The sequence below is a fragment of the Cucumis melo genome, chromosome 5 (genome assembly GCF_025177605.1).
Source record: "Cucumis melo cultivar AY chromosome 5, USDA_Cmelo_AY_1.0, whole genome shotgun sequence".
NCBI lineage: Eukaryota > Viridiplantae > Streptophyta > Magnoliopsida > Cucurbitales > Cucurbitaceae > Cucumis > Cucumis melo.
This window is the reverse complement of record NC_066861.1, coordinates 10,641,225-10,665,602: the sequence shown is the minus strand read 5'-3', so window position 1 is coordinate 10,665,602 and position 24,378 is coordinate 10,641,225. Positions and strand designations below refer to the sequence as shown.

General features: G+C 31.2%; 1 pseudogene; it reads left to right on the top strand.

The window, feature by feature from the left end:
• The first annotated feature begins 1,274 nt into the window (after positions 1–1,274).
• LOC103496994 (peptidyl-prolyl cis-trans isomerase FKBP65-like) lies at positions 1,275–24,377 on the top strand (annotated as a pseudogene).
• Position 24,378: the final 1 nt, after the last annotated feature.

Below are 24,378 nucleotides of genomic sequence, written 5' to 3'. Positions count from 1 at the left end.
ATTGTAAAAATAATAATAGAGAAAAAATTTAAAATTCTACGAATTTCAAACTTCTTATAAAAGAAGGATGTAAATATATAACAATACATTTTGTTGGAATTGTATTTTTTTTAATCATCGATACACAGTATTTTAATATTTAAAAAAGTTTATTCTAAAATGTATACACAGTATTTTAATATGTAAAAAAGTTTATTCTAAAATGTTGATGTGACTGCTAAGAAGAAAAAAAGTTGTGTAAAATGTTATTTAACCTAACGATTTGTTTATTAACAAATTTTTTTACAATTAAATTCAACCTATTTTTTATATTTTTTTAGTTGTTTCTGTTTAGTTAATTAAAGTTTACGTTTTTTTATATTTCATTTTTTGAATTAATTCTTGCTCTAGGTTATACATGTTCATCTTCAACTTTGTCTATTATTGTTTTTTATCTTTCTTTGATTCTTTTTTTTTTTTTCACCCTCGATTGCCTTCTTCATTTTCAGACTTTACTTCAAAATCGTCAACTTTGCAAAAATTTCTTTAGATTAGTTTATATAATATAGACTAGCTTATTAATTTAAGTTTATAGTATAGTCATATAATAAGGAAATAATCTTTAACTTATAGTAGAAAGAAAGGATACATTTTGCTTTTGTTTTAATTCTTCATAATTAGTTTCACTTGTGGATTGAAATTGTTTGGTCAATGATAAAAAAATTGCTAGAAAATTCCATTCCCACTTTAATTGATTGAGTGAACTATTTTATCTTTTGTATACTAAAATTCATAAAATCCTCATAAATATTTAATTTCTTTATTCCTCATCTAAATTTCCTTGGGATTCGACATCCTTACTTTACTTTACTATTTTTTTTGTTAGCATATTGAATGATAAAGTTTGGGTTACAAGTTATCTTTTGTTGGTTGTGATTCGAGAGATCTTTATTCCTTTTGATTCAAGCTCGTAGGAAAGATCCTTATGGTGGTCCTAAGTGAATTCATGATCAATTACAACAACTGATTTAAGATGAATTTGAGCTATATATAAGGTGTTTGTACAAAACTATGTTTTTTACACCTTGTTAAAGCATATTTAATCCTTCAATTTGATGTTATTAGAATAATATCTTATCCAATTGCTTTCGCTACGTGATCGTACACTATATATTTCAGAAGAATCAACCTTTGTCTTTCTTATGTTAGATAAATCTACGAGTTCGATGCAAAATTATCTACAACTTCTTGAAAGCGTTGCCAAATTAACTGCTCAAGGAATACCTTGATTTGTCATGACTTCTAAAAGATTGACACTCGTCAAATATCATTTTCATGTAGGAATCAAGTTGATGTTGTCTCCTAGCCATGCTAAATTGGATTTGTTGAAGGCAACAAAATCATTTCGTGGAGAAGTTTGTGCTACAATGCCTAACATTCTATCAGGTTGGGTTGTAGATTAATCTATAGACGACAATTCTACCAAGAATTTGTACGGTTGTGTTGTAGAAATAAGTGGTGGTTTCTTGTTTTCCACCTAGTGAATGGGGAAAAGGGTGAGAGAGTTATTAGTTTGAAAAGTTTGGTTGCCTTTATCCTCACCTGGGACATGAGTAAATAGAGGCTGGGACGAGCATTGATTCAGTCATTTCCTTGGTACAATTGTCTCTAGCTTCACATAGTCTGGTCAACCTGTGTAATAAATAAGCTAGTTAGAAAATTTCATTGTTGAGTGAAAAAACTCTTTGTTTACAAATAAGGCTCCCAATATATTGAGACCAACCACGTAACAAATAACAACCAAACCAACTATCGAATAGCCAAATGCAAAACAAAATTGTTTACTTAGAGGTTAATTGATCTGTTCACATTTAGTGTGTCTGGAGTAACTTAGGCAAAAAATGCTTTTAAAATAAAATTGATTTTCTTGGAGTACCTTTGACAAATTTAATAATTTAAAGTGTATAATATTTCTTTGTTTTCACGAATTGCAAAAGAAAATTGCTTTGTGCACAATATCTAAAAACAACAGTGATTTTTGTTTGTTTGATATTGATCTAATCTCAAATTACAATTTATTCCATTTAAAAAAAATCAGTTTTTTTTTAATTTCAAATTTCAAAATTTTAAAGCCCTAGAAAAAAAAGCAACAAAAACGCATCTCAAATTTTTACTTTCTTAAACATCATTATCGAGAGCTCGATTTTGAAGGTTAGTGAAGAGAAGGAGATTGGGAAGAATGGGTTGAAGAAGAAACTTGTTAAAGAAGGTGAAGGATGGGAAACTCTCGACACTAGTGATGAGGTTGAAGGTAAACTCATTGTTTTTAGATTTATTTCTTGTAGGTCTTTGAACTTATGGGGATTTTTGTGTTGAACGTCACTGATTCAAGATATTTGTTTGTTTTTGTGTAGTGGACCAGATGGGAACCCTTCTTGATGGCACTCAATTCGATTCGAGCCATGATCAAGGAACATCTTTCAAGTTCAAGCTCGTGGAAGGTAATTTCGTTTGTAATTTGATGTTATCTGATGATTGTAAATGTATCGTAATTTTCTTTCTACGTCACAATCATGTGTTGGAGTATTAGTTTTACATTATGGTTAGTTGAACTCAGATACAAAGATTGATCCAACGTTATATTTATTGGACTTTTGTTGATCTTCCGTAGTCCATGGTCCATTTCTAGTTGTTCTTCCATTTTGCATTTTTTTTATATGTACCGGTCTTTTAGCTAGTAATTTAGTGGTCATTTAGCTCATATCATGTTACCTATTTCCATCAATGCAGGTGATGAAAAGGATGGGATGAAGGTATCAAAACAATGAAAAAGGGTGAAAATGCAGTTTTCACGATACGCCCAGAATTGGCATATGGAGAGTTCAACCCTCCTTCAACAATTCCACTGAATGTTACTCTTCAATTTGACGTTGAGCTACTTTCATGGCATAACGTCAAAGACATCTATCAATATGGAGGAATCTTGAAAAACATCCTTGTTAAAGGAGATGGTTGGGAAAAACCAAAGGATCTAAACGAAGTTCTGGGTGGGTTATCCATTTCAGTATAATTTTTGTGCCTTCTAGTATGGATAGAACTTTTTAAGTATTTTCAAACTAACTATGTGATCTTTATAGTCTATTATGAGGCTCGTCGTGAAAATGGTACACTAATCTCAAAGTTTGATGGGTCGAATTTATTGTTGAAAAGGGTAGGTTATCCAGTTCACTTGAAATATTGTTGTCTTAAATTCGAGGGGCATATGAATTTCTTACTCGACTTGTGTCGGGTACTTTTGTCCAGCCTTGACAATAGCTGCAAAGACGATTAAAAAGTGGGAGAAAGCTTTGTTGGCCATGAGACCACAATATGAGTGAAGCTTCACATTCTCTTCTCTCAAGTTCTTTTGTGCCCTGAATCCCATGGATGTGCTGATTCTTAGTTATTATTTTATCATTTAATAGATGGATTTGGGGAATCTAGTAGGCCTGTAGCTAGAGAATAAGGTGTTGTGCCTCTAAATGGTACACTTCAAATAACCCTTCAATTGGATTCTTGGAAAATTGTTACAGAGATCACTAGGGATAAGAAGGTGTTGAAGAAGACCCAGAACGAGGGAGAAGGATATGGACAGCTAAACGATGGAGCAGTGGTGCAAGATGATGTAATCATACTTCAGTTGTTCGATAACTACTAATGATTTAAATTGTAATCTGACTTAGTAGCTAACTACATTGAGCTTCTATTCTTGCCAATGAAACTTATCAGTAAACTGGCTTATGAGAAAATTTTTACTAAGAAGGGTGATGATGAGAGACTGTTTGAGTTCAAAATTGATGAAGGTATGTTGATCTTGGTGATGTTCCTTGACCATGGAAGCATTCATATCATTATGATTTTACTAACTGAGCTGTAATTCAGAATATGGAATAAAACAAGTCATTAAAGGACTCGATTTGCTGTGAGAAAGATGGAGAAGGGAGAAATTAACTTGGTGACGATCCATCCACAATATCTTTTGGATCTTTTGATTCATCACAAGATCTAGTTGTGGTTCCTGCAAACTCAATTCCATATTACGAAGTTGAGCTGGTTTCATTTGTCAAGGTATGTTTGAAATATCCATTTGTTGCCAGGTTTCTCACAAGAGAACATTCCATTAAACTAATACCAACTTTTGTAGTTACATGAAAAAAAAACTTGGACCTGAACAAAGTAGAAGAGAAAATAGAAGTAGCAAGAAAAGAAGGAAGAAGGAAACGTTTTGGAGGGAAGATTGTTAAAGGAGGGAAGATTGTAACACCCAAAAAATCAAGATAATGTTGTGGTTAATTATCTTAGATTTATATAATTATATTTAATTTATTGAACGTTATTTTAAATTCATTTAATGAGAATTTTTTGATTTTATGAAAATTTGTAATTAATTAAATATTGGGGTCTTTCCCAAAATATAAAAAAGCGGCAAAATATTTACACTCTATAGAACAATTCCAAAAACGGAAACAGCCCAGAGGACCACCGTGTAAAATACCAAAAGTGCCTCGTCAACCATGCCGTCAATAATGCGCACGTAATATATTTGCGATCGTTTAAATATGGCTACAATTTATACGTGTTTGTTTAAATATGGCTACAATTTATCTTTTCAATTCCATCGTTTAATTTTGTTACACGATCGTTTAATTTTATTACACGATCGTTTAGATTTTTGATCGTTTTAGGGACCTAAATCTAAATGATTTTTTTTTTTCAAATTTTGATACACGATTTTTTTAATTCTTTTGGTACCCGATTGTTTAGATCTCTTTACACGATCGTTTACTTTTTTTACACGATTGTTTACTTTTTTTTACACGATCGTTTACATTTGGCTACTCCAATCCAAATGATTTATTTTTCAAAATTCTTTATACACGATCTTTTATTTTTTTTACACGATCATTTACTTTTGGCTACTCCAATCTAAATGATTTTTTTTTTCAAAATTCTTTATACACAATCTTTTATTTTTTTTACACGATCGTTTACTTTTTTTACACGATCGTTTATATTTGCTACTCTAATCTAAATGATTTTTTTTCAAGATTCTTTATACACGATCTTTTATTTTATTTTTACACGATTGTTTACTTTTTTACATGATAGTTTACATCTGCCTACTTCAATCTAAATGATCTTTTTTCAAAATTCTTTATACATGATCATTTAGATTTTGCTATTTTTTGTACACGACGTAAAAGAAAAAAAAAAGAAAAAAGAAAATGGAAAGAAACTGCAGCGAAAAAATAAGAGGAAAAGTAAAAAGACGATGGAAAAGTGAAAAAAAAAAAAAACGATGGAAAGATTAAACGACATAAATAAAGAATTGAAAAATAAGAAAGATGATGGAAAGAAATTACAGAAAAAAATAGGAAAAAAGAAAGACGAAATCGCAGGAGGAAGACGATGAAAGAAATAGCTGGAGGAAGACGAATCGCAAAAGAAAGATGGTAGCGCAAACCAGGAATATTTAAAAAATGGCTAACTTTATGAGCTTTGTTATACGAGTTGTAAATAGTTTGATGTTTTGTTACATTTATGTAAGTTTCCTTTAAATATTTGTTGGATGAATATTTAATTAATTAGAGGTTTTGGCTTGTGATGTTTGTTGAGAATTTAATTAAATTGTATGTTAAGAGGTTTAAGTAAAGTTGTAGATTTTTTTATATTGTTGAAATTGAATTAAAGTAAATAATTTTTTATGTTATTAAATCCTAGAGTGGAATTTTTTCTGAAGATTTGATATATATATATACATATATATATATATATATATAATTATTTAAGGAAAAGATAATTGTATTTTGGAGAAAAAATATTTATTAATAGAGAAAAAAAAGAAAATAATTATACTGTGGAAAAATATAATTATTTGTAAAAGAATAATTATTTTGAGAAAAGAATAAAGGTTAATTATTGTGGAAGATAATTCATGTTGGAATTTATGATATTTTAAAATAACTGATTTGGTTGATTAAAAGAATTAAGAATTTAAGTTAATTTGGGATCTTGAAGGGAAAAGTTAGCTTTGGTAGAACTGGATTTAATTGACTATATATATATAGATATATATTTAATTAATAATTTGGATGTTTGGTGGAATATGATATTAATTATTTGGTTTTGTATAAATAATTAGTATGAAAAAGTAAAGTTAATTATATGATAAAATATAATTATAATTTGTCCTTCCATCTTTCTTCTCTTCCTCGCGATGAAATCGTCTCTCCTGCGATTTCTTTCATCGTCTTTTTTCTTTTTTTTTTTGTGATTTCTTTTCATAATATTTCTTATTTTTCAATTGTTTTCTAACATCGTTAAATATTTTCATCGTCTTTCTTCCTTTCCTCTTTTTTTCTTCCTATGATTTCTTTGTATCGTCTTTCTGCTTTTCTAATTTTGCGATTTCTTTTAATCATTTTTCTTCTTTTTTGATTCTTTTTCACGTCGTTTAATATTTTCATCGTCTTTCTTCTTTTCCTTTTTTATGTGATTTCTTTCTATTACCTTTCTTCTTTTCCTCTTCTTTTTTTACGTCATTTAAATTTATTTAACCAAATCTAAACAAACGTGTACAAAAAAATAGCAAAATTTCGCGTATAAAAAATCTTGAAAAAAATCATTTAGATTGGAGTAGCCAAATGTAAACGATTGTGTAAAAAAAATAAATCATTGGTTAACAAATCTAAATGATCATGTAGCAAAAGAATTAAAAAAAATCGTTTAGCCAAATCTAAACGATCGTGTAGCAAAAGAATTTAAAACAATCGTTTAGCCAAATCTAAATGATCATGTACCAAGTTTTGATTGGAGTAGCCAAATGTAAATGATCGTGTAAAAAAATTAATCATCTGTAGACAAATCTAAACGATCATATAAAAAAATAAACGATCGTGTAGCAAAAGAATTTAAAAAAATCGTTTAGCCAAATCTAAATAATCATGTACCAAGTTTTGAAAAAAAAAAATCATTTAGAATCTAAACGATCGTGTAACCAAATTTAGACGTAAACAAATTAAACGATCGTGTAACAAAATTAAATTATAGAACTAAAAAAATTAAATTATAGTCATATCTAAACGATCGTGTACCAAACAATAGCCGAATTTAAACGATCGTGTACCAACAATAGCCAAATCTAAACGTTTTATATCAATTAAACTATATTTTATAGTTTTATTTAATATATTTTGTTGCCGATCGTAATAAAATAAGTAATAATTCTTTGCAATTTTTCTTTTTATAAATTACTTATTGCAATTAGTAACATAATTAGCCGTTAAAAGCATGTAATACTTACTCTCTACTAGATGATATAAATTGTTAGAAGATGGGTTGCCACAATATGATTTGTAGTTTTACATTTTTGAATATATATAAAAGAAACTTGTAAAACACTGTCATAGCTTTATTCAATTATAATCTTCCTTTATAAATAGTTGTAAATTTGAATGTTTATTGTTACGAATGATAAAATATTATTTTTGAAAAATAAAATAAACTTGAAACACTTATTGAAGTATTATTAACCTGCCTTACTTTAGATATCCTAATTGGGCCACTTTATTATATCTACTTGAGCTTCGGTAAGTCATGGGCCTGACGAGAAAGCCCAGGGAGCAAGGTTCCAAGGAATCTTTTGAAAGAGGGAGACAGGAGAAAAAAATAAATTATGTTATTTTGTAGAAAAAGAGGATGAATATATGATTCAACTTTTTATTTATTTACGTATTTTAAACACCTATATTATTTCGATACTAATGTCTTTCAAATTATATTACTTGTTCAACTATGTTAATAAAATAATTCTATAACTCACACAATTAACTTCTATAATTCTATAATTCGTCTAACATATTTATAATGTATTTGTTCTGATGTCACTTATTTAAACCATTGCTTTGAAAACAAATTATGCATGGTCATGGTGCGAATCGTTCTTGCTAATTGCTCTCCAAGGTTAACATAACACCTACTTTCAAACGTACACTCGTTAGACAATGGGTTGAAATCAAAACCAAAGAAAATAGCTCAAAATCACGACAAAAAAAGTAAGTGTGATGAAGAAGATGAAAGATCAAATAGGTTTTGAAATTAAATTCAGATTTGGAAAAATAATATTGCATTAAAACCTAAAACATTTTTTTTATAAAGCAATTGTGTTTCAACATTCAAGATTTTGCAAAAAAAAGAACATTAAAGCAAAAAAAAAATGAAACGATTATTTTTGCATGAGTGTAGTTACTCGAGCCTAAGCCTACCTACCTATCTGACGCACATATGGAAAAATTCCCTCTACTACCCCTCTATCCACTTTTACAAGTCCTTAGAAGCGGTCTCATATGTTTACTCTCTATCCACTCCTTAAATTTTCAATGCGTGACAAATGGAAAGCATCAACTGCATGTATCAAGAAAAAAAACTACAAAAGGAAGGAAGAGATTTTGAGCAATGAAATGTTAGTAAACTTAAGCACCAATGTCCTGCGATTAAAAGTGAGTTATCTCTTGAACTTTTGTAAATTCTAGTTAAGACCTCCACAACACGTTTCAATCCTTTTGATTTCTCTCTACATTCCATGGTAAATTCATGCATCAAATGCTATTTGAGCTATTCACACACGTGAAAGTTCTAGAGAGAAACCCTCAAACTCTCTCATGGAAGGTAACCCACACTCTTCCTTTCACATTAGATGCTTCATCAAGTTTATCGCAATAGACCATTCAAACTGAGTTATGAAGACTTTACAAGTTATCTATCAAGTCTATCACAATAGACCATCCAAAATAAAGAGTTATGGATCACTCACAAATTATCCATCAAGCCTATCATCACAATAGACCACCCAAAATAAAAGGGTTATGAATCACATTAAGGGTTTAAGTCCCATATTAGTTAAAGATTCTAGGATTACACTCCTTGTTAGGCCATTAGTGAGAGGATTTGTTAAAGTCCTCTCAGACATCACATATTTCAAGGAGATAATTGCTTCATTCTACAATTTTTTAAAAGCTCTATGCCTTGGTTGAACTATGCCTCCTTTTTCCATTATACACACTTTTCTTGGTAATACCTACGACATCTTGTGAATCACAATATAAGAATAATGGTACAAAAGCCCCACACAGTGGCACGTCTCTTAGTAAACTCTTTAGCCACTCTGCTTGGTGTCCAGCTAGCTCTAATGCAATAAACTCTAACTCCATGGTAGATCGTGCTCTACAGGTTAGTTTCGTTGATTTCATAAAATAGCTTTTCCCCTAATGTTTCGTTGAACTTAATTTTTCACTATCTATTCCCCAATTTGCATCACAATATATTCCTTCCAACATTGTAGGAAAATTGTTGAAATTTTGACAAAAATCCATTAAACCACATCCTACTAGAGAGGTTCCTCTGTGATACCATTTGTAAAGCCTCAAGCTCAAAATTTGGAATCCAATCTAGTAGCTAATGACCTTGGCACTCCCCTGCATCCTGACAACGTCATCATTACTTATTTTGAATGCTTCTAAGAGTAAAAGTTGTCTCTACAAATCAACATAAGTCCTTTCACTCAACACAAAATTGCTCTAAATTAAGCTTATTTCACCATGAAATGTCTATGATTGAGTCATCGAAAAGGAAGGTGCAACTTGTTAATATAAGTATTGACTTTCAATTTTTTTAAGTCTTTATTAACCATACTTCTATGTCTTCATGATCCTTCTCGTTCAAATCTGATCTTAGTTCTGTAAAGATGAAAAACCCTCTAATACATGGAAAGAAAACAAGACCAATTTCAAAATTAATTAAGCATTTTGAAATACCAATGGTTGCACTGGTAAATTATTCATAATAAATTTTAATTCTAAAATTACCTAATTCAACCTCCTGTATAAAATTAGCCTAAGTATGCTTTAAAAATTTGCCCAGTTACTTACACTTGTTGACGACTCTTAATCTACACAACTTTTTTAGAATGGAATTATGAACACAACACATTGCTACCTTTCTATTATGTAAGAAATGAGGTTGTGGTATGGGGAGAAACTAATATCAAGAGAGAAATTAATTTTCTTTTCTTTAGAGAGAATTTTTCACTAAAGGAACACATACTGATATGAACGAGAACGCTCTTGTATTATTTTGCGACCAATCACTCATTACAGAGTCAAGAAACTACAGTTAGCATTGAATTTTCACATTTAAGAAGAAGTGCATTCAATTGAGGATATTCGAGCAACAATAATTCATCGAAAGATTTATAATTAGAGTCAGTTGACGCTGCATGATGGAACCAATTGGGCTTTGTAATTTATTTTATTTTGCAAAACCGTACCTTGTTTTTGGGTTTTTATTATTGGACCCATATATGTTTTTCTGAATTTTAGTTCTTTTGAGTTAGGGGTAGAGATTAGAGTACCTTTTATGTCCTTTTTAGTGCAATAGCTAGGGTGAGTTTTGAAATAGGGAAACCAAATACCATTTGTATTAGTTTGATAATCACTTACAATACGAATATCGATCACATGGTGAGAGCCCTCCGTAACAATATTTACACAAAATTTTTCCTAATATTGTGGATGCATGAATGTTTTCATTTGATTAAAAGAACAAAGTTACAAATGGATTGAATAGGATTTATTTTGCTTGTAACCACTAAATCCAAGGAATATAATAGGTTTGAAAATTGAATAGGTGTGTTTTATTAGCATCTACTAATTATATGTGAGCTAGGAATACGTACCAATATAACTAACAACAACAAGGGTTATAATAGTCATTTTGTTAAAAATGAGGTGCAAAATAGGAAGTTAAGATTCTTCCCCATTTAGCCTCTTTTATTATATACTAGAAATTTTTAACGAGCGTTGCACGTGAGTACCTTGTTAATATATATTTTTTGTTTAGATGAATGAATAGTATGTAGTGGTAAATTTTAAAAATAACAATGTTAAAGACATATAATAAAGCTTACATTTCCAACATTTGAATTTTTTTAAAATATTTTCCTTTCTCTATAATATTATAGAACTTTTTGATCAAGACTAATTTGAACTTTTGTTACCTAAAAAAGAAAACATATTACATTTTATATATTAAGTAAATTGTTGTAGAAATATAATTTTAAATAATAAATGTGAGGATAAGACAATGTGAGAAGAAAATAAATAGTTAATATTTATTTTATTTTATTTTTATATTGATCAAATAATAAATCATTTTAACATTTATGTGCAATAAGTATTTTAAAAAAAAGTTTCATTGAGTACGTGGGTGGTGGGTTCTTTTTTTCTTCTTCTAATTATCAACACATAAAAAAAAAAAACTTTATTATTTAGGTCTAAAACCAAATGATAATAGTAAAGTTTAAGATTTTAACGAATGGATAAAATAGTTTTTAAAAAATGATTTTCTCCTCTTAACAAATTTCATAGATAAAATTGTGTATTTTTTCCGAAGAAATGAGCAAATATAATCATGTAGAACAAATTAAAATCTAAAATTACAAAATTCAAAACTTTATGGACCGGACTTCACAATTGACAATATATTGTTTTCTTACTCTCTTACATACAAAAATCAATGGTTGTAATCATGTACTACAAATAAAAAATAATAAATAAATAAATAAAAGAGAATTAAAAGTATTATTTGACTTGATTTCACAAAATTGATATTGCATCTTTTTTTTTTTTTTTTTTGCTCCACTACATGCATATCTTTGTGTCTTCCCTAACATTAAAAACATTAACAATACTGCAACATAAATGCAAGGTTAGAATGATGTTAATTTACACAATCACAGACGTTATAAGGCTAAGTGTGAGTAATAAGAAGAAAATTAAAGAAAGCCTAACAGAAATGAATAATAAAATGTTTACAAGAAAAATGGTCAAAGAGAACTGTTTATATTGTTGACAAAAATAGAAGTTATAAAATCTTCTAAACTTATATCAATTATTCTAGAAATTTGATAATAAATAGATAGATTTTTCATGTTTTAACCTCTTTATCTCTTAAAATCTTTATAGGTCAAGAAAAGTTGCGAGAATGTAATTAAAAGATAATAAATAGTTAATATTTTTATTTTATTTTTAATAATAATAGTAATTAAATTATTTTAACTTTAATGTGTTTTAATTTAACGATTAATAATAATTAAATCATTTTAACCTTAAATATCTATATATATATATATATATATCATGAGTAATGTTTTTTTATTTGTTTAAAAACAAGACTCATTCCATTGTGTCCGTAAGTGATTTGTTATTTTAAATTACTAACCTACTTTGAAATGCTCAATAACAACAATTTTTATGTTTAAAAACAAATGCTACTATTGTAAATTTAAGACTATATGTTTTAAGAAATATATTATTAATTAATTCTAAAACTTCTTATTCAATAAGAATATAAAATATTAACATAGACAAGAATAAAGTAAAGAACATAATTGAAATTAGAGAATTATCATTTGGACAAAATGGTTTAAAAATGATTCTTCATGTGAAACAGTAAGATAGAATAGGATAAGATAAGATAAATTGGTATAGAAATAATACTAAAATGCACGTATTTTGTAATAATTTCCTTTACAAATAAAAACTTTTTTACAAAACCCCTCTTTGTAGAATTGGATCAGATTTGTATATTGGGCTTTTTCCAATTTCTATCATAACTCCAATACTTTGGTTATTAATTTAACAATATATCAAATGAAAAATAAATTAATATTTTCTCTTTTTATTATAACTATTTAAAATAAATTTCCAAATATAAAATACTTCACTTCACTTTAATAATTTGTTGATTTTAAAATCACTTTTAAATTGATTTTATACTGAATTTTTTTTTCTAAAATTACTACCCAACTATCATTTCAAAAAAATACATGCATTGAATACTTTAAACACATGCAAAATATTCTACTATTAATTAAAATAATAATCTAACAAGCATTTTAAAGGTTTTTTTAAGAATAACTTAAAAAACTACTAAATATTAATTTACTCACCTTTTTTTTTTTTTTTTTTGTTTTACCATTGACACATTTAAATTAAAGTTTAAGCAGACCAGATAGACAGATAGGAAATAGATACAAATAGGAACGTGGTCAAGTTTTTTCCTAATTCATAATTGAAATTTGAATAAGAGTGAAAATGGTAAAACATAAGGGATCAAAATATTTTTAAAATTATTTAATAGAGGAGTGAAGCCTTTTGAAATTTCACACTCCTTCGCTCACCCTTTTGTTGTGTTTTCTGATGGGGTTCTTTGTTGCATTGGTTGTTGTAAATAAATCAACGCCTAAACCTAATCCTAAACCTAAACCTACAAATAAAAATGTGCATTACTTTTGTTCCTTTGAATCACCAAAAAGTTTCATCATTCAATGTCTTTTTCTCTTTTTTCTTTTTTCTTTTTTTGGAACAGAAAAACACACATAGAAGACGGAAAGTTGCAAAATAGATCCTGAGATCATCCATACACTTTTTTAAAAAGATACGGTTACACCATTTACCCTTTTACACATATTTGATTTTTTTTTTTTTAATTTTATTTAAAAAAAATAATGCCAAAAATAGGATAAACAAAAAACTATCGATAAAAATAGGGTAACTAAGTTGTATCCCCAGTCCAACTTTGTTAAGTCGTGAACCAGGTACACGTCTCTATTCCGGAGTCGTGGACCAGGTCCACGACTCGACATTGAAGTCATACACGTGTTATACGACTCGACTCTTGTGTCTGTCCTGTGTGACAGTCAATGTTACCATGTCTAGAATGTGCAGGTAGTCGTGGACTGAGTACACAATTCCGTCCATCTTACACCCCTAATCATAGTCCATTCCACCTCCATTCTTGTTTCAAAGAAATAAAACTCCTCTCCCTCTCCTTGTTTGCGACTTCCGTCGTCCCCCTTTCGTCGCCGCCATCGCTCCATTGTTCATCATCCATTGAGTATTAGAAGTTCTAAGGTAGGTTTATTTTCTCTTCTTTACATATATTTATGTGAATATAATTGTATGATTTTGTTAAATTTATAGAATTTGGTTTTTACAGTGGGAATAATTTTCTCTTTTTTATTTATATTTTTGTTTAAATAGCGTGAATATATATATTTGTATGATTTTGTTGAACTTAACCTAGTTACTCAAACTCTAATTCTTGAAATCATAGTCTATTGATACCTAAATTTTAGGGTTTCATGTATTGATTTCAATTTTATATATTTTTAAAACAAAAATAGAATTTACGCATATTTTAGAATGAAAAATTAGATTTTTTTAAATTTGGAGTTTTTAATGTAGAAGTATTTTAAATGTAATTGGAGATTATACACTACAAGAAAATGGGGATCCCCCTATGCACAAAAGCGCTTGGAGATATACAAAAGCGCGTCGAGAAAGGATCTCCTAACGCATAAATTCCCGTCGGGATCGGCATCGAGTCAAATGTGTCGGGAGAGGATCTCCCAATGCACAACAATGTAGCATCGGGAGATCATAGACAATATTGTAATCTCTCCAACACCAATCATAAGGTATCGAGAGTTCTCTATGATCTCCCAACGCTACGATGTTGTGCGTCGGGAGATCTTTATTAAAAAAAATACCTGTCATTATTAAATGGAAGGTTTATATATCCACTTGATACTTTACATGGAAATATATATATATCAATACTAGGTTTTAATTCAGCAAACTACTAATAAACATAGAATAAGAAAAGAAAATAGTCCTTTACATAGCTTACTTAAATTGCATACATAACCATAGAATAATTTGGTGGAGTTGAAAGGAAAGTATCTTTTAGAGTTTATGAATTCTCATTGAAATAAAACATACCTTTGTAGTCTTCTAGGTTAAAGATGACATAAAACTCATTGTTTTGGCTTTGAAAATTAATGATGGAAAACTAATTACTAATTCAAAATCAAGTATATATGACATAAAGCAAGTATAAGAAAACATGGGCCAAAGAAGGTCACAAAAAGGAGACGACCTATAAGAATTGGCTCTAGTGAAACCAAACGAATAGTAACAAAAAAAAATTAAACAATGGAATGTGGACGTAGCTACATATAGGTTCCACCACACATAATTTTTTTATGTTATTGTATTGTTACTACATATAAAAAAAAAAAAAAAAAGATACAAAATTTATAACCATAGAGGAACTTCAAGGTGGTAGTTCCAAACTTTAAAACAATGAAACGCTTTGATGAAAAGCATTGTGTAACCCAATTTAGGGGCTAAAACGGCATTTTTTGGGACGAAGGGATGGACAAGTTGCCTTCGAGCAAGTTGCCAGAAAGATACTTAGAATAAAAAAAAATTCGCACAATTCGAACACCTATGCTCGAAGTTATGGTTTTCCAAAGTTTCAACATATAGTTTTATGTAATTTTGAAGGGAATTCAATGTCAAGATACGTTAATAAAAATTCTTAGTTTAATGACAATGATGCAAAAATCATGAAAAACGTATAAAATCAAGTGGTCATATGCATAAAATGAGTTAGTATTGAAGGAGATATGAAGCTTGAAAGATAAATGATATGCAGAAACGAAAAGCGAGATAACCTTTGACAAGAGTTTAGGGTCCAAATATAGATAAGAACACAAAAACAACTAAAAAGCTTATAACTTGGGAAGTTTATTACTAAACAAAACTAATAACTTAGGAAGTTTATAATATTCTTTGATCTACAAATATTGATAAAAGAGATGATCGATTTTTCATATTGCCAAGCAACATGTGATAACTTGACTGAGAAACAATAATTGTGCATTGCAACTCAACAATTTATAGCCTTCATAGTAAGAGGTAAGGTGCCCCTAGTAATTCCTACCAAATACATGCAAAGACAAGTTCAAATAATGCATACCTTCGAAGACAGATAATGCATACCAACTATTTTATTCTCCACGAAGCATTGCAATGCAATTACTAATCAATAGTCAAATTGAAGAAGTTTCAACAGGGCACATCAAAACATGTTATTTCAAAGACAAAGATCCCAGTACCTTAACGCCATTCTTAGTTTTTGATTAACCTTAAACCCTAAAAACCACACCAAAAATAATTATATAAACTGCTCCAATTACATTCGTTGAAAAGAAGGCATTACAAAACAAAGTAAAAATTATACACTACACCAAGAAGTTCAAAAATTAAAAGTAGTAAAAGTAGTAAAAAATACTAAAAAATTTAGGGATGAAAGCACTTTGAACCAATAGCATAAGCATCCAACAAATGATATTGCTTTTATATCCTTCAAGGAGCACTTTGAACCACGAAGCTATATTATTTTCACAATGTTTGAACCAACAAATGATATTGCTTTTATATTTTTACCATCACAAATGTCAAATGTTTTGCTTAGTTTTCATCCTTCAAGTTCTTAACAGCAAATTCGAAGTTCTTAACAACTTATGGCAAAATTATAACTAGGATTTAGGATTTTAGGCAAAAATCTAACTTAAATAATTACTTACTAGAAGAGTTAGGGGCAACGACAATGGTGGCATCGGAAGAGACGAGGAAGGCGATAAAGAAGGCGGCGGCGCCAGAAGAGACGATGGCATGGTGAGTGAACTTCCTTCGTACTCTTCATCTCTTCATCTCTGTAGATCTGTGAAATGAAGATTGCGGGAGATTTTAAAGGCTAACTCCCGACATAGCCCGACATGCATCAAGAGTTCCCCTTCACTACCGACACTGAAAATAAGGCGTCAGTAGTTACACACCAACTCCCGATGTCATGCTAGTATCATCGGGAGTTTGAGGACATCTCTTGATGCCTTGTTGTTAGACGTCAAGAGAAGGTAGAAAATTGTCGACGCAACAATTTCAGCGTTGGGAGATGTCTTATCTCTCGACGCCATTTCTTCTGACATAGTAAAGTGCATTGGGGGATCCATAATTTCTTGTAGTGATATTTGGATTTTGACTAATTAGGCTTTATAGAGTTTAAATGTAATTTGAGCATATGTAGAGTTTGCATTTGAGTATTGAACTACTAGGGTTTGTTTAATTAGAATAATGTTGATCTCTTATGGTTGTTCTGATATTTTTCAAAATTTAATAATTGATTAAATATGTCGATGCGATATGAAGATCTAGCTATTCTTGAACCTAGTAATGATGGGAAATAGTGATATAGAAGTAGAAGTTGATGAATTATTTGGAAACAATGAAAATATAGAACCTAAAAACGAAATGGTATACCATCTGAGATATTTACATAAATAGATTGGGACATTACTGATTCTGTTTATGAACAAAGTGATAGAGATTAAACGAGCAGGATGGAAGAAATACCAAAATTCTACCCTAATTGCAATTAATTAACAAAAAAAACCTAAACCGAAAAAAGGTTAAAAATAGGGATTTTTTAGGAAAAACTTACGTTTGAAGCTCCGATTGATGCTTGAACCACCACTATGGTTGACCTACTATCCTCAGAACTCAGAATCGGGTTGTGGGACCCGTTGGATGAAGGAAATCGAGAGAGAGAAAGAAGATGGAAAATAAAAATGGATAAATAAGGGTTGGGTTTTTATTTTTTTTTTTAATTTTTACAAAAATAGCAACAGCCCAATCTTTTCTTTAGAAAAAATGCCAAGCCCCAACCTTAAGACCCCAAGATCCCATTTTATAGAGAATTCACATGCAAGGTTGCATGTGTATGCAATTACATGGGCCAACAACACATAACCCACTAACCATTAGTGGGCTTAATGTATTCATAGTTTGCTAACACCTAGCCCACTATAGTTAGTGGGTTTATCCAACAAAATGTTGGATTTTTCCACTAACTTTGGTCAAAGGGTAAAATTATCATTTGGCCAAAGTCAAACTTTGACTTTTCAAACCAAAAAGTCAACATTTTGACTTTTAACAATTTTGTCTGTCTTGATTAATTTTGACCTTCCGAGCATGAATCCACATTTATTTTCTCAAGATTCAAATTACATTTGAATATATTGTCGGTCAAAGTTTAACTTTTCAAAGTCAAAAGTCAACATTTTGACTTTTTACAACTTTGACTATTTCCATCTTTTTTGAGCTTCTGAGTATGAATCCTCATTGATATCTTTAATATTTAAATCTCATTTAAGCATAAAGCTCTATTAGTAATCTAAAAACCGAAAGTTATATCACATATACTTGTTGGTTTCTCTCTCCTCTCCAAAATCGAATAATTCAACTCATTCCATCATGTTGTTCTAAGTTTATTCCATATGAGCTAGTAGGGGAACCTAATGGACCTATATATCATGGGCTCCAACATCCGAGATTAACTAGCTAAACTCTTTTATATCGAGCTAATCAACATTCGTTAATTAACATATCATTTCACTAAAGTCCCGTAGTTGCACTCCTCTCACTATAGATATATTTGTGTCCATTTGATATAATCATGATTAGTAAGTTAATCCTTCACAAGTTGTTCGTAAGCTTAGCTGGGTCGAAAAGTACTGTTTTACCCCTAAGACTACATCTTTCTCCTTAAGTCCCACTGATCCACTATTGAACAACTGGTTTTAAGAATCAACCTACAACTGAATCCCTCTCGAGCCAATGAGAGGGTAGGCCCCTTTGTTCAAAACTTGGATTCAGTCCTTAAGAGAACAACCTATCTACTAACCATAAAACAGGAATGAGTGAATTTCGTCTTGCACCCTATGTTCCCAACTATCCACCTGATCTTACTCTTGAAAAGCGAGGCTTATTGGACAAATGCTAATGAGTTGTCCTCACCTATACAGATTTAAGAATAATCTCGTGTGAACAAGAGTTCACAGTTAGCTCAAGATTAAGATTAAGTTATCTAGGTCATCAATAATTGAGATAGTCAATTTTAAATAGTAAAAGGCGTTATAACGTAAAAGTGACTATTTCATGGTTCTGTCTTATGTAAACCTTTTACATAGGATGCCCCCACTTTCATGGCTATACATGAACGATTTAGGATTACATCATTTATATTAACTACAAAGCGGGCCGCATCCATAGTATCTCTAAATAAGGCGTTCAACCTTATAGACTATTTAGGCTATTTACTCAAACTTAATCCATATTTATGTCTCTACATAAAGTTCAAGTTTACTTAAAATAGCCTTGGGATCTTAGTTTATTGGATTTAAGATTATAGTATTCAATTTCTCAATAACGACTTTATTAAATAGAATACGATTACAAACTACGAGTTTTAGGACATAAATTTCAACACAAAGGTCAACATTGCGAGATAAGAATATACCTGTAGACAATTATTGTTTAATTCAAAAGGAAATATTATTTTGTTGTAAAGAATATCTTCAATTGGTCATTAAAAAGTATTGTGTAACGGAACACTATAAGATTGTTGTAGTAGAATCAAACCAAAATATTTGGTATTTCAAGTATAAACTGGTATGGCAAGCAAAGAGAAAAGCAATTATTGTTGCTTTTGGTGATTAGGAGAAATCATATAACAAGTTTCCATACTGGTTGAGTGCGGCTATACATTACAATCCTGAAACCCGAGTCGATTGGTATTTTTTTTCATCTGACGTATCTGGTACAATTATTTTTTTAGGAGTTTTTTGGTCATTTGGTTCTACAATAGAAGAGTTTAAATATTGCAGGCCATTAATTCAGATTGATGGAACCTATTTGTATGGAAAGTATAAGGGAAAAATGTTGACTGTTTGATCCATTGATGTGAATGGTCATATATTTCCTTTTGCTTTTGCTATTTTTGAAGACAAAAACGCCTCTAGTTAGTCATGGTTTCTGCGACCATTATGTGAATATGTTACTGATCGATATGGTCTTTGCTTGATCTCTGATAGGCACAAAGTCATTCTCTCTGCAATTAACAATGAAAAGGTAGGGTTGGAGTAAACCTCAAGCATATCATCAATATTGTCTTCGCCATGTTGCTAGAAACTTCTATACAAAATATAAATCAAAACAACTGAAAGATTTGGTGTTCGAGGTAGGTAATTAACACCAAAGGCGGAAGTTCATTCAATCCATGAAAGAATTGAAACAACTGAACCATGACTGTCTTGAGTATTTTAAAAATATTGACTTGGAAAAATAGACTCAGTCACATGATAATGGGCATCGATTGGATGGATGACAAGCAATGCAGCTGAATGCATAAATGGTGTTTCAAAGGAGCTATAGTGTTACTCCATAACTTCTTTGGTTAAATCGACATTTTATAGTACAATCGACCTGTATATTTCTAACGTCGAAGAGATAAGATAAGTGAAGCACTCAACTGGGGAGATGTGTATACAAAATATGTGATGAGAAAGTTTAAGAGGTGTAAGAAACGAGCTTTTGCACATTCTGTGACATCCATCGATAGAGAAACTAAAAAACTTGAAGTACATATAGGAATAAGTATAATTTCTCTATACAAAGGCCAACACATGCAAGTAGTAAGTTTGAAGGAAGGGACGTGTTCTTGTAACAAGTTTACAATCATTTAAGATTCATGCTCACATGCATTTGATGCATATACCTTATATTGATGAATGTTACCTACTATCCAACTTCAACTATTGTTATGAAGGTTGATTCTATCCAATCCAACATCCAGATTACTAGCCTGAGTTATCATTCACTAAAGTTCGCTCAAATAATGCGCACTAACTTAGATAGCCTAGTTGACCAAAAACTACCTGGATTTGTAATGAAATGGATTGAAGAAAGTCTAGTCAATCAGTGAGATGCACAACCTATAAGGAAGGACATAAAAAGCATACTTGTCGTCAACGGGTGCTTCCTCTTCAGGGCATTAATATGTAATAGGGTAGTCAATACTAGTAATTTTGTCCATTCCTTTGTTCGTAATGAAATTCATTCTACTTTATGTTGTATGTAAAATTAGTAATTTCAATTGTAAAATATTTTTATGTTAGTAATGAAATTCATTCTATCTTATGGCATTGCCGTAAAATTAGTAAAATTCTATTTTATGTGTAATAGACATTAATGTGTTTAACTGTTCTTTATTTTAATTTTTTTAGTGAATTTGCAAATGGATTCTAGGCATGTTAATCCAATTCTGAATTGTATCAACAATTGTCTCATGGCTCACAATCTTATATGGGATACTTTATTTTACTGTGATATTGAGTTGTCGGAGGAAAGAGGCAGCATTCCAGCGCACTATCCCTTTTGACCATCGTATATTGCATCATGAAATCGGATTTGCACTTAATTATTACTTTGGTGGAGCATTGGAGATCAAAGGACCCACACATTTCATATGTCTTGTAGGGAATGCACCATCACGTTGTAGGACATTGCTATCTAGTTAGGGCTACCAGTGGACCGAGAGCCTGTTGTAGGATCTTTAACGTATAACTAGAAACAAGTATGTGAAGATTTATTGGGAATTCTACCTACCTGACATGAAATGTCAAAGGTTGAGTCTTCCATGTCGGTTGAACAGTTCGCAGAATTGGCACCCGATGTCAATAATGTGGGTATCTAAAGATATGCTTATGGTATATTATACAACTCGTTGAATGTTTTTTGTTTGCCTATAAGTCAAATACACTGGTAAATTGTATGTTTCTTTCACTTTTAGGCGATTTCGATCAGCCTGGTACCTTCTCTTGGGGGGTTGTATTCCTTGCATGGCTTCACAGGGAATTATGTTGAGCCAACAATGCTCAATCCTTGGAAATAGTTGGGCTATTAATGCTATTGTAAGTATATATGATAGATTTCCTATTATAACACCACAAGTTGCATTACAGACTCCAATTGCTTGACCACTGATTTACAGGTATTATTCTTTTTACTCATGTTTGTTTTTTAATAATATCCGGTAATTAGATATTTACACTTTTTATAACTTATTGTTATTATTTTTTATTTTTTACACATTAGATGGAGTAGTGTCATATCTGCATTTGAACAATCAACAAATATGTTATTAACATATAGACAGATATTTGACCGACTAGGTAGTAAAGAATTATTCGAATTAATACTACTTATTTTTTATTGTCTACTTTTGTTTGTTTTTTTTAACAGATTAATTGGACATCATACACTTGATATTATGGTATTGTTGCTTGATCGATGTTATAATAAAGAACAAATCTTGACTTACTTGGGTTATCTTATATGCTTTCATATCATAGAGATCGCATTTACCGTATCGTGTGTTGCGACAGTTTGATGTGCTGCAAATCGCACCATTATTGTACTTTACAGACCCGACACTACACCAAATTGATTTAAGTGGCAAACATAATCATTATTGGCATAAGATTCATGAGGAGTATATCACAATGTTGCATTCATAGGGTGATTTTCGTGTACAAGGAGAAGTAACGCACGAGCAAACTGTATCAAATAGCTAATTTTCTTGGTACACGTCAATTACAAGACAATTTATCACACTCAATGACACTTACTATTATTGTAGGATAAGAATTTTAATATGACTTGTTTTATAATTGTAACACCCCAAAATTTAAGGTAATTTTTATTTTAATTATCTTAAGTTTAATTTTTGTAATTTTGGGTGTTATTTGGTTGTATTTGAGAAAATTGGATTAGCTATATAGTTGATTATATAATTAATTTAAATGTTGAAGGTAAGATAATTATATTTAAGTGGATAATAAAATTAAGTGGGGGTACTTTATTTTTTGAAAGATAAAGATGATTTGTTGGAGAGAGAGAAATTTAAGTTTAAAGGAAAGATTTGGTGGGATTTAAATGAAGAGAGAGTGTGTGAAGATTTTTGAGGAAGAGAAAAAGAGAAAAAGAGAAAAATAAAAATAAAAGGAATTATTTTTATTAAATAGGCCTTGGGATGTGTGACCATGCATCATCTTCCTCATCAAACCAAAAAGAAAAACCCTAATTTCTTCTTTTCAAACCCTAGCCACTGCCGCCGTCCTCCTCCAAGCGTCGTTTAATTTTTCTCACTAAGTCGATCTTAGTTTTGCAGCCAGTCCCCGCACCGCCCCCATCCGCTCGTCTGCGTCTCTACCACCTCCGCCTCGGTCCGTCTCCGCCTCCGTCACTCGCGAAGCTATGTCGCTGTCGTCGGTCTGTCCATCGATCGTCGAACGGCAGCTGAGCCACACAAGCCCTTACCGTTCGTTCGTCGCCGCCATCAGCCGTAAACCCGAGTCGACCCGATAGCAAGGCGTCTCCCAACCACCCAAGTCGCCCCCTAGTTTTCGAGTCGTGCGTGCGCGAGCCACGTGTTTCAGCCACTCGAGCCGCCTTAGTCGAGTCGCGCCTCCCCTTTACGAGCCGCGTCTGCCTTCGAGCCAAGCCGCCAAGCTTTTTGTGAGCCACAAGCCTGTTTTTGGGTCCTTTTCTCCTGTTTTGGTAAGTTTTAATTGGGTTTTTGGTATGTCCAACTAAGTTTTGTGTTTGGACCTAAATAATTTAGTTTTGGATTAAATTAAATTATTATTTATCCTAAAAGACCGGTTGGACCAATTGGAGTTTGGGCTGTGGAATCCCTTCTAGTTAAAGGAAATTGTTGCAACCTTGATATTGGGTAAGCTGATTCAACTGGAGTTTTTGGACCTTAATTCCTTGGGGGTCAAGTTATTAATTGGTGTTTTCTAACTATTTAGGTCTTCGCTGCTTAGAAAGCGTATTTTGCTGTTAAAATTCAACCGAGCTAATCTCCATGTAAGAGATTCTACTACTAGACCCTCGAGCTTTAATTAAGGAGACTACATGTATGTATGGTTATGTACCGATGATGGATAGATACATAATTTGAGATTATAGACGGAGACTGACATTGTGTTTATGACTGCTGGTTGACTTTGTGGCTAGAGTTGATAGTATGATGATGTTATCACCTATGTTTTTTATATAATATGACATGTTATGATATGATGATGATATGTTATATGCATGCTCTATGGATAGGGTGTATGCTAGCTTTACCTATTAGAGTCGTACCCATATGAGTGTCCCTCGGGATCACCACCTTTTTATGATTGTGTAGTCCAACGGGATTACCAGTCCATAATGACATTGACATTGACATAGACATCATTTGAGTGATTCGATGGGATCACTCACAGTCCGATCGTCTTAGGTGTTCTTTTGGGTTCACCAAAGACCAACTTGTTCCTACGGGATCACATATTGCACGTGTTCAGGAACGTGCCAGTTCAGGGGTACCACTCTTCGAGACTCTAATAGGAAGTTAACAAGCACCTAGCGGGACTAGTAGTGGGTCCCTTACTGAGTATACTTTTGTACTCACTCTTTCCATTTCTATTTTTCTAGGCAGAGGCAGAAGCAAAGGTAAGAGCAAAGGCAAGCTGGCGAATGACCAGAAGTGACTGTGGCAAGCCATAGG